The sequence below is a fragment of the Oryzias latipes genome, chromosome 4 (genome assembly GCF_053564925.1).
Source record: "Oryzias latipes strain Hd-rR chromosome 4, Olatipes_Hd-rR_3.1".
Lineage (NCBI taxonomy): Eukaryota > Metazoa > Chordata > Actinopteri > Beloniformes > Adrianichthyidae > Oryzias > Oryzias latipes.
This window is the reverse complement of record NC_136240.1, coordinates 564,930-577,679: the sequence shown is the minus strand read 5'-3', so window position 1 is coordinate 577,679 and position 12,750 is coordinate 564,930.

The window sequence follows — 12,750 nt, the reverse complement described above, 5'->3', positions numbered from 1 at the left end:
ACTCAAAAGTGAAGCAAGTGTCATTTCTTGTCAGCTTCTAAGTGGAGAGGTCAAAACAGTGCTGTTTAGAGCTGAAAACGCTATTTTGACACTTTTGTATGAAAAACTGTTTTTTGTGGCCAAAATGCACTCAAAAGTCAAAGTTCTAATTTTCAGATGAAGAACGTGTTATATATTGTCACCTTGTAAGTGGAGAAGTCCAAACAGTGCTGTTTTGAGCTGAAAACGCTTTTATGACACTTTTGAATGAAAAACTGATTTTTATGTACAATATGCCCTCAAAAGAGAAGAAAGTGTTATTTCTTGTCAGCTTCTAAGTGGGAGTCCAAACAGTGCTGTTTTGAGCTGTAAACGCTTTTATGACACTTTTGAATGAAAAACTGTTTTTTGTGGCCAAAATGCACTCAAAAGTCAAAGTTCTAATTTTCAGATGAAGAACGTAAACTGAGCTGTAAACTGTAAACGCTTTTATGACACTTTTGAATGAAAAACTGATTTTTATGTACAATATGCACTCAAAAGTGAAGCAAGTGTCATTTCTTGTCAGCTTCTAAGTGGAGAAAGCAAAACAGTGCTTTCTAGAGCTGAAAACGCTATTTTGACACTTTTGAATGAAAAACTGTTTTTTGTGGCCAAAATGCACTAAAAAAGCCAAAGATATCATTTGCAGATGAAGAACGTGTTATATCTTGTCACGCAGTAACTGGACGAGTCCAAACAGTGCTGTTTTGAGCTGAAAACGCTTTAATGACACTTTTGAATGAAAAACTGATTTTTATGTACAATATGCTCTCAAAAGAGAAGAAAGTGTTATTTCTTGACAGCTTCTAAGTGGAGAAGTCCAAACAGTTCTTTCTAGAGCTGAAAACGCTATTTTGACACTTTTGTATGAAAAACTGTTTTTTTGTGGCCAAAATGCACTCAAAAGTCAAAGTTCTAATTTTCAGATGAAGAACGTGTTATATATTGTCACCTTGTAAGTGGAGAAGTCCAAACATGCTGTTTTAAGCTGAAAACGCTTTTATGACACTTTTGAATGAAAAACTGATTTTTCTGTACAATATGCACTCAAAAGTGAAGCAAGTGTCATTTCTTGTCAGCTTCTAAGTGGAGAAGTCAAAACAGTGCTTTCTAGAGCTGAAAACGTTATTTTGACACTTTTGAATGAAAAACTTTTTTTTGTGGCCAAAATGCAATAAAAAGCCAATGTTCTCATTTGCAGATGAAGAACGTGTTATCTCTTGTCACGCAGTAACTGGACGAGTCCAAACAGTGCTTTCTAGAGCTGAAAACGCTTTTATGACACTTTTGAATGAAAAACTGATTTCTATGTACAATATGCACTCAAAAGTGAAGCAAGTGTCATTTCTTGTCAGCTTCTAAGTGGAGAAAGCAAAACAGTGCTTTCTAGAGCTAAAAACGCTATTTTGACACTTTTGAATGAAAAACTGTTTTTTGTGGCCAAAATGCACTCCAAAGCCAAAGTTCTCATTTGCAGATGAAGAACGTGTTATATATTGTCACCTTGTAAGTGGAGAAGTCCAAACATGCTGTTTTAAGCTGAAAACGCTTTTATGACACTTTTGAATGAAAAACTTGTTTTTATGTACTTTTGAATGAAAAACTTTTTTTTATGTACTTTTGAATGAAAAACTTTTTTTTGTGGCCAAAATGCAATAAAAAGCCAATGTTCTCATTTGCAGATGAAGACCGTGTTATCTCTTGTCACGCAGTAACTGGACGAGTCCAAACAGTGCTTTGCTTTCTAGAGCTGAAAACGCTTTTATGACACTTTTGAATGAAAACTGATTTTTATGTACAATATGCACTCAAAAGTGAAGCAAGTGTCATTTCTTGTCAGCTTCTAAGTGGAGAAGTCAAAACAGTGCTTTCTAGAGCTGAAAACGCTATTTTGACACTTTTGAATGAAAAACTGTTTTTTGTGGCCAAAATGCACTCCAAAGTCAAAGTTCTCATTTGCAGATGAAGAACGTGTTATATATTGTCACCTTGTAAGTGGAGAAGTCCAAACAGTGCTGTTTTGAGCTGAAAACGCTTTTATGACACTTTTGAATGAAAAACTTGTTTTTATGTACTTTTGAATGAAAAACTTTTTTTTGTGGCCAAAATGCAATAAAAAGCCAATGTTCTCATTTGCAGATGAAGACCGTGTTATCTCTTGTCACGCAGTAACTGGACGAGTCCAAACAGTGCTTACTAGAGCTGTAAACGCTTTTATGACACTTTTGAATGAAAAACTTGTTTTTATGTACAATATGCACTCAAAAGTGAAGCAAGTGTCATTTCTTGTCAGCTTCTAAGTGGAGAAAGCAAAACAGTGCTTTCTAGAGCTGAAAACGCTATTTTGACACTTTTGAATGAAAAACTGTTTTTTGTGGCCAAAATGCACTCCAAAGCCAAAGTTCTCATTTGCAGATGAAGAACGTGTTATATATTGTCACCTTGTAAGTGGAGAAGTCCAAACAGTGCTGTTTTGAGCTGAAAACGCTTTTATGACACTTTTGAATGAAAAACTTGTTTTTATGTACTTTTGAATGAAAAACTTTTTTTTGTGGCCAAAATGCAATAAAAAGCCAATGTTCTCATTTGCAGATGAAGACCGTGTTATCTCTTGTCACGCAGTAACTGGACGAGTCCAAACAGTGCTTACTAGAGCTGTAAACGCTTTTATGACACTTTTGAATGAAAAACTGATTTTTATGTACAATATGCACTCAAAAGTGAAGCAAGTGTCATTTCTTGTCAGCTTCTAAAAGTGGAGAAGTCAAAACAGTGCTTTCTAGAGCTGAAAACGCTATTTTGACACTTTTGAATGAAAAACTTTTTTTTTGTGGCCAAAATGCAATAAAAAGCCAATGTTCTCATTTGCAGATGAAGAACGTGTTATCTCTTGTCACGCAGTAACTGGACGAGTCCAAACAGTGCTTTCTAGAGCTGTAAACGCTTTTATGACACTTTTGACTGAAAAACTTGTTTTTATGTACAATATGCACTCAAAAGTGAAGCAAGTGTCATTTCTTGTCAGCTTCTAAGTGGAGAAGTCAAAACAGTGCTGTTTAGAGCTGAAAACGCTATTTTGACACTTTTGTATGAAAAACTGTTTTTTGTGGCCAAAATGCACTCAAAAGTCAAAGTTCTAATTTTCAGATGAAGAACGTGTTATATATTGTCACCTTGTAAGTGGAGAAGTCCAAACAGTGCTGTTTTGAGCTGAAAACGCTTTTATGACACTTTTGAATGAAAAACTGTTTTTTGTGGCCAAAATGCACTCAAAAGTCAAAGTTCTAATTTTCAGATGAAGAACGTAAACTGAGATGTAAACTGTAAACGCTTTTATGACACTTTTGAATGAAAAACTTGTTTTTATATTGCATATTGTAATATGCACTCAAAAGTGAAGCAAGTGTCATTTCTTGTCAGCTTCTAAGTGGAGAAAGCAAAACAGTGCTTTCTAGAGCTGAAAACGCTATTTTGACACTTTTGAATGAAAAACTTATTTTTGTGGCCAAAATGCACTAAAAAAGCCAAAGTTCTCTTTTGCAGATGAAGAACGTCTTATATCTTGTCACGCAGTAACTGGACGAGTCCAAACAGTGCTGTTTGGAGCTGAAAACGCTTTTATGACACTTTTGAATGAAAAACTGATTTTTATGTACAATATGCTCTCAAAAATGCAGAACGTATTGTCACCAAGTAAGTGGAGAAGACCAAACAGTGCTTTCTGGAGCTGAAAACGCTATTTTGACACTTTTGAATGAAAAACTTATTTTTATGTACAATATGCACTCAAAAGAGAAGAAAGTGTTATTTCTTGTCAGCTTCTAAGTGGAGAGGTCAAAACAGTGCTGTTTAGAGCTGAAAACGCTATTTTGACACTTTTGTATGAAAAACTGTTTTTTGTGGCCAAAATGCACTCAAAAGTCAAAGTTCTAATTTTCAGATGAAGAACGTGTTATATATTGTCACCTTGTAAGTGGAGAAGTCCAAACAGTGCTGTTTTGAGCTGAAAACGCTTTTATGACACTTTTGAATGAAAAACTGATTTTTATGTACAATATGCTCTCAAAAGAGAAGAAAGTGTTATTTCTTGACAGCTTCTAAGTGGAGAAGTCCAAACAGTTCTTTCTAGAGCTGAAAACGCTATTTTGACACTTTTGAATGAAAAACTTATTTCTATGTACAATATGCACTCAAAAGTGAAGCGAGTGTCATTTCTTGTCAGCTTCTAAGTGGAGAGGTCAAAACAGTGCTGTTTAGAGCTGAAAACGCTATTTTGACACTTTTGTATGAAAAACTGTTTTTTGTGGCCAAAATGCACTCAAAAGTCAAAGTTCTAATTTTCAGATGAAGAACGTGTTATATATTGTCACCTTGTAAGTGGAGAAGTCCAAACAGTGCTGTTTTGAGCTGAAAACGCTTTTATGACACTTTTGAATGAAAAACTTGTTTTTATATTGCATATTGTAATATGCACTCAAAAGTGAAGCAAGTGTCATTTCTTGTCAGCTTCTAAGTGGAGAAAGCAAAACAGTGCTTTCTAGAGCTGAAAACGCTATTTTGACACTTTTGTATGAAAAACTGTTTTTTGTGGCCAAAATGCACTAAAAAAGCCAAAGATATCATTTGCAGATGAAGAACGTGTTATATCTTGTCACGCAGTAACTGGACGAGTCCAAACAGTGCTGTTTTGAGCTGAAAACGCTTTTATGACACTTTTGAATGAAAAACTGATTTTTATGTACAATATGCTCTCAAAAGAGAAGAAAGTGTTAATTCTTGACAGCTTCTAAGTGGAGAAGTCCAAACAGTTCTTTCTAGAGCTGAAAACGCTATTTGGACACTTTTGAATGAAAAACTTATTTTTATGTACAATATGCACTCAAAAGTGAAGCAAGTGTCATTTCTTGTCAGCTTCTAAGTGGGGAAGTCAAAACAGTGCTGTTTAGAGCTGAAAACGCTATTTTGACACTTTTGTATGAAAAACTGTTTTTTGTGACCAAAATGCACTCAAAAGTCAAAGTTCTAATTTTCCGATGAAGAACGTGTTATATATTGTCACCTTGTAAGTGGAGAAGTCCAAACAGTGCTGTTTTTTGCTGAAAACGCTTTAATGACACTTTTGAATGAAAAACAGTTTTTTGTGGCCAAAATGCACTCAAAAGTCAAAGTTCTAATTTTCAGATGAAGAACGTGTTATATATTGTCACCTTGTAAGTGGAGAAGTCCAAACAGTGCTGTTTTGAGCTGAAAACGCTTTTATGACACTTTTGAATGAAAAACTGATTTTTATGTACAATATGCACTCAAAAGTCAAAGTTCTAATTTTCAGATGAAGAACGTGTTATATATTGTCACCTTGTAAGTGGAGAAGTCCAAACAGTGCTGTTTTGAGCTGAAAACGCTTTTATGACACTTTTGAATGAAAAACTTGTTTTTATGTACTTTTGAATGAAAAACTTTTTTTGTGGCCAAAATGCAATAAAAAGCCAATGTTCTCATTTACAGATGAAGACCGTGTTATCTCTTGTCACGCAGTAACTGGACGAGTCCAAACAATGCTTACTAGAGCTGTAAACGCTTTTATGACACTTTTGAATGAAAAACTGATTTTTATGTACAATATGCACTCAAAAGTGAAGCAAGTGTCATTTCTTGTCAGCTTCTAACAGTGGAGAAGTCAAAACAGTGCTTTCTAGAGCTGAAAACGCTATTTTGACACTTTTGAATGAAAAACTTTTTTTTGTGGCCAAAATGCAATAAAAAGCCAATGTTCTCATTTGCAGATGAAGAACGTGTTATCTCTTGTCACGCAGTAACTGGACGAGTCCAAACAGTGCTTTCTAGAGCTGTAAACGCTTTTATGACACTTTTGACTGAAAAACTTGTTTTTATGTACAATATGCACTCAAAAGTGAAGCAAGTGTCATTTCTTGTCAGCTTCTAAGTGGAGAAGTCAAAACAGTGCTGTTTAGAGCTGAAAACGCTATTTTGACACTTTTGTATGAAAAACTGTTTTTATGTACAATATGCACTCAAAAGTGAAGCAAGTGTCATTTCTTGTCAGCTTCTAAGTGGAGAAGTCAAAACAGTGCTGTTTAGAGCTGAAAACGCTATTTTGACACTTTTGTATGAAAAACTGTTTTTTGTGGCCAAAATGCACTCAAAAGTCAAAGTTCTAATTTTCAGATGAAGAACGTGTTATATATTGTCACCTTGTAAGTGGAGAAGTCCAAACAGTGCTGTTTTGAGCTGAAAACGCTTTTATGACACTTTTGAATGAAAAACTTGTTTTTATATTGCATATTGTAATATGCACTCAAAAGTGAAGCAAGTGTCATTTCTTGTCCGCTTCTAAGTGGAGAAAGCAAAACAGTGCTTTCTAGAGCTGAAAACGCTATTTTGACACTTTTGTATGAAAAACTGTTTTTTGTGGCCAAAATGCACTAAAAAAGCCAAAGATATCATTTGCAGATGAAGAACGTGTTATATCTTGTCACGCAGTAACTGGACGAGTCCAAACAGTGCTGTTTTGAGCTGAAAACGCTTTTATGACACTTTTGAATGAAAAACTGATTTTTATGTACAATATGCTCTCAAAAGAGAAGAAAGTGTTAATTCTTGACAGCTTCTAAGTGGAGAAGTCTAAACAGTTCTTTCTAGAGCTGAAAACGCTATTTGGACACTTTTGAATGAAAAACTTTTTTTTTATGTACAATATGCACTCAAAAGTGAAGCAAGTGTCATTTCTTGTCAGCTTCTAAGTGGGGAAGTCAAAACAGTGCTGTTTAGAGCTGAAAACGCTATTTTGACACTTTTGTATGAAAAACTGTTTTTTGTGACCAAAATGCACTCAAAAGTCAAAGTTCTAATTTTCCGATGAAGAACGTGTTATATATTGTCACCTTGTAAGTGGAGAAGTCCAAACAGTGCTGTTTTTTGCTGAAAACGCTTTAATGACACTTTTGAATGAAAAACAGTTTTTTGTGGCCAAAATGCACTCAAAAGTCAAAGTTCTAATTTTCAGATGAAGAACGTGTTATATATTGTCACCTTGTAAGTGGAGAAGTCCAAACAGTGCTGTTTTGAGCTGAAAACGCTTTTATGACACTTTTGAATGAAAAACTGATTTTTATGTACAATATGCACTCAAAAGTCAAAGTTCTAATTTTCAGATGAAGAACGTGTTATATATTGTCACCTTGTAAGTGGAGAAGTCCAAACAGTGCTGTTTTGAGCTGAAAACGCTTTTATGACACTTTTGAATGAAAAACTGATTTCTATGTACAATATGCACTCAAAAGTGAAGAAAGTGTCATTTCTTGTCAGCTTCTAAGTGGAGAAAGCAAAACAGTGCTTTCTAGAGCTAAAAACGCTATTTTGACACTTTTGAATGAAAAACTGTTTTTTGTGGCCAAAATGCACTCCAAAGTCAAAGTTCTCATTTGCAGATGAAGAACGTGGTATATATTTTCACCTTGTAAGTGGAGAAGTCCAAACAGTGCTGTTTTGAGCTGAAAACGCTTTTATGACACTTTTGAATGAAAAACTTGTTTTTATGTACTTTTGAATGAAAAACTTTTTTTTGTGGCCAAAATGCAATAAAAAGCCAATGTTCTCATTTGCAGATGAAGACCGTGTTATCTCTTGTCACGCAGTAACTGGACGAGTCCAAACAGTGCTTACTAGAGCTGTAAACGCTTTTATGACACCTTTGAATGAAAAACTTGTTTTTATGTACAATATGCACTCAAAAGTGAAGCAAGTGTCATTTCTTGTCAGCTTCTAAGTGGAGAAAGCAAAACAGTGCTTTCTAGAGCTGAAAACGCTATTTTGACACTTTTGAATGAAAAACTGTTTTTTGTGGCCAAAATGCACTAAAAAAGCCAAAGATATCATTTGCAGATGAAGAACGTGTTATATCTTGTCACGCAGTAACTGGACGAGTCCAAACAGTGCTGTTTTGAGCTGAAAACGCTTTTATGACACTTTTGAATGAAAAACTGATTTTTATGTACAATATGCTCTCAAAAGAGAAGAAAGTGTTATTTCTTGACAGCTTCTAAGTGGAGAAGTCCAAACAGTTCTTTCTAGAGCTGAAAACGCTATTTTGACACTTTTGTATGAAAAACTGTTTTTTGTGGCCAAAATGCACTCAAAAGTCAAAGTTCTAATTTTCAGATGAAGAACGTGTTATATATTGTCACCTTGTAAGTGGAGAAGTCCAAACATGCTGTTTTAAGCTGAAAACGCTTTTATGACACTTTTGAATGAAAAACTGATTTTTATGTACAATATGCACTCAAAAGTGAAGCAAGTGTCATTTCTTGTCAGCTTCTAAGTGGGGAAGTCCAAACAGTGCTGTTTTGAGCTGTAAACGCTTTTATGACACTTTTGAATGAATAACTGTTTTTTGTGGCCAAAATGCACTCAAAAGTCAAAGTTCTAATTTTCAGATGAAGAACGTAAACTGAGCTGTAAACTGTAAACGCTTTTATGACACTTTTGAATGAAAAACTTGTTTTTATGTACAATATGCACTCAAAAGTGAAGAAAGTGTCATTTCTTGTCAGCTTCTAAGTGGAGAAAGCAAAACAGTGCTTTCTAGAGCTGAAAACGCTATTTTGACACTTTTGAATGAAAAACTTATTTCTATGTACAATATGCACTCAAAAGTGAAGCAAGTGTCATTTCTTGTCAGCTTCTAAGTGGAGAGGTCAAAACAGTGCTGTTTAGAGCTGAAAACGCTATTTTGACACTTTTGTATGAAAAACTGTTTTTTGTGGCCAAAATGCACTCAAAAGTCAAAGTTCTAATTTTCAGATGAAGAACGTGTTATATATTGTCACCTTGTAAGTGGAGAAGTCCAAACAGTGCTGTTTTGAGCTGAAAACGCTTTTATGACACTTTTGAATGAAAAACTGATTTTTATGTACAATATGCCCTCAAAAGAGAAGAAAGTGTTATTTCTTGTCAGCTTCTAAGTGGGAGTCCAAACAGTGCTGTTTTGAGCTGTAAACGCTTTTATGACACTTTTGAATGAAAAACTGTTTTTTTGTGGCCAAAATGCACTCAAAAGTCAAAGTTCTAATTTTCAGATGAAGAACGTAAACTGAGCTGTAAACTGTAAACGCTTTTATGACACTTTTGAATGAAAAACTGATTTTTATGTACAATATGCACTCAAAAGTGAAGCAAGTGTCATTTCTTGTCAGCTTCTAAGTGGAGAAAGCAAAACAGTGCTTTCTAGAGCTGAAAACGCTATTTTGACACTTTTGAATGAAAAACTGTTTTTTGTGGCCAAAATGCACTAAAAAAGCCAAAGATATCATTTGCAGATGAAGAACGTGTTATATCTTGTCACGCAGTAACTGGACGAGTCCAAACAGTGCTGTTTTGAGCTGAAAACGCTTTAATGACACTTTTGAATGAAAAACTGATTTTTATGTACAATATGCTCTCAAAAGAGAAGAAAGTGTTATTTCTTGACAGCTTCTAAGTGGAGAAGTCCAAACAGTTCTTTCTAGAGCTGAAAACGCTATTTTGACACTTTTGTATGAAAAACTGTTTTTTGTGGCCAAAATGCACTCAAAAGTCAAAGTTCTAATTTTCAGATGAAGAACGTGTTATATATTGTCACCTTGTAAGTGGAGAAGTCCAAACAGTGCTGTTTTGAGCTGAAAACGCTTTTATGACACTTTTGAATGAAAAACTTGTTTTTATGTACTTTTGAATGAAAAACTTTTTTTTGTGGCCAAAATGCAATAAAAAGCCAATGTTCTCATTTGCAGATGAAGACCGTGTTATCTCTTGTCACGCAGTAACTGGACGAGTCCAAACAGTGCTTACTAGAGCTGTAAACGCTTTTATGACACCTTTGAATGAAAAACTTGTTTTTATGTACAATATGCACTCAAAAGTGAAGCAAGTGTCATTTCTTGTCAGCTTCTAAGTGGAGAAAGCAAAACAGTGCTTTCTAGAGCTGAAAACGCTATTTTGACACTTTTGAATGAAAAACTGTTTTTTGTGGCCAAAATGCACTAAAAAAGCCAAAGATATCATTTGCAGATGAAGAACGTGTTATATCTTGTCACGCAGTAACTGGACGAGTCCAAACAGTGCTGTTTTGAGCTGAAAACGCTTTTATGACACTTTTGAATGAAAAACTGATTTTTATGTACAATATGCTCTCAAAAGAGAAGAAAGTGTTATTTCTTGACAGCTTCTAAGTGGAGAAGTCCAAACAGTTCTTTCTAGAGCTGAAAACGCTATTTTGACACTTTTGTATGAAAAACTGTTTTTTGTGGCCAAAATGCACTCAAAAGTCAAAGTTCTAATTTTCAGATGAAGAACGTGTTATATATTGTCACCTTGTAAGTGGAGAAGTCCAAACATGCTGTTTTAAGCTGAAAACGCTTTTATGACACTTTTGAATGAAAAACTGATTTTTATGTACAATATGCACTCAAAAGTGAAGCAAGTGTCATTTCTTGTCAGCTTCTAAGTGGGGAAGTCCAAACAGTGCTGTTTTGAGCTGTAAACGCTTTTATGACACTTTTGAATGAATAACTGTTTTTTGTGGCCAAAATGCACTCAAAAGTCAAAGTTCTAATTTTCAGATGAAGAACGTAAACTGAGCTGTAAACTGTAAACGCTTTTATGACACTTTTGAATGAAAAACTTGTTTTTATGTACAATATGCACTCAAAAGTGAAGAAAGTGTCATTTCTTGTCAGCTTCTAAGTGGAGAAAGCAAAACAGTGCTTTCTAGAGCTGAAAACGCTATTTTGACACTTTTGAATGAAAAACTTATTTCTATGTACAATATGCACTCAAAAGTGAAGCAAGTGTCATTTCTTGTCAGCTTCTAAGTGGAGAGGTCAAAACAGTGCTGTTTAGAGCTGAAAACGCTATTTTGACACTTTTGTATGAAAAACTGTTTTTTGTGGCCAAAATGCACTCAAAAGTCAAAGTTCTAATTTTCAGATGAAGAACGTGTTATATATTGTCACCTTGTAAGTGGAGAAGTCCAAACAGTGCTGTTTTGAGCTGAAAACGCTTTTATGACACTTTTGAATGAAAAACTGATTTTTATGTACAATATGCCCTCAAAAGAGAAGAAAGTGTTATTTCTTGTCAGCTTCTAAGTGGGAGTCCAAACAGTGCTGTTTTGAGCTGTAAACGCTTTTATGACACTTTTGAATGAAAAACTGTTTTTTTGTGGCCAAAATGCACTCAAAAGTCAAAGTTCTAATTTTCAGATGAAGAACGTAAACTGAGCTGTAAACTGTAAACGCTTTTATGACACTTTTGAATGAAAAACTGATTTTTATGTACAATATGCACTCAAAAGTGAAGCAAGTGTCATTTCTTGTCAGCTTCTAAGTGGAGAAAGCAAAACAGTGCTTTCTAGAGCTGAAAACGCTATTTTGACACTTTTGAATGAAAAACTGTTTTTTGTGGCCAAAATGCACTAAAAAAGCCAAAGATATCATTTGCAGATGAAGAACGTGTTATATCTTGTCACGCAGTAACTGGACGAGTCCAAACAGTGCTGTTTTGAGCTGAAAACGCTTTAATGACACTTTTGAATGAAAAACTGATTTTTATGTACAATATGCTCTCAAAAGAGAAGAAAGTGTTATTTCTTGACAGCTTCTAAGTGGAGAAGTCCAAACAGTTCTTTCTAGAGCTGAAAACGCTATTTTGACACTTTTGTATGAAAAACTGTTTTTTGTGGCCAAAATGCACTCAAAAGTCAAAGTTCTAATTTTCAGATGAAGAACGTGTTATATATTGTCACCTTGTAAGTGGAGAAGTCCAAACATGCTGTTTTAAGCTGAAAACGCTTTTATGACACTTTTGAATGAAAAACTGATTTTTCTGTACAATATGCACTCAAAAGTGAAGCAAGTGTCATTTCTTGTCAGCTTCTAAGTGGAGAAAGCAAAACAGTGCTTTCTAGAGCTAAAAACGCTATTTTGACACTTTTGAATGAAAAACTGTTTTTTGTGGCCAAAATGCACTCCAAAGCCAAAGTTCTCATTTGCAGATGAAGAACGTGTTATATATTGTCACCTTGTAAGTGGAGAAGTCCAAACAGTGCTGTTTTGAGCTGAAAACGCTTTTATGACACTTTTGAATGAAAAACTTGTTTTTATGTACTTTTGAATGAAAAACTTTTTTTTGTGGCCAAAATGCAATAAAAAGCCAATGTTCTCATTTGCAGATGAAGAACGTGTTATCTCTTGTCACGCAGTAACTGGACGAGTCCAAACAGTGCTTTCTAGAGCTGTAAACGCTTTTATGACACTTTTGACTGAAAAACTTGTTTTTATGTACAATATGCACTCAAAAGTGAAGCAAGTGTCATTTCTTGTCAGCTTCTAAGTGGAGAAGTCAAAACAGTGCTGTTTAGAGCTGAAAACGCTATTTTGACACTTTTGTATGAAAAACTGTTTTTTGTGGCCAAAATGCACTCAAAAGTCAAAGTTCTAATTTTCAGATGAAGAACGTGTTATATATTGTCACCTTGTAAGTGGAGAAGTCCAAACAGTGCTGTTTTGAGCTGAAAACGCTTTTATGACACTTTTGAATGAAAAACTGTTTTTTGTGGCCAAAATGCACTCAAAAGTCAACGTTCTAATTTTCAGATGAAGAACGTAAACTGAGATGTAAACTGTAAACGCTTTTATGACACTTTTGAATGAAAAACTTGTTTTTATATTGCAT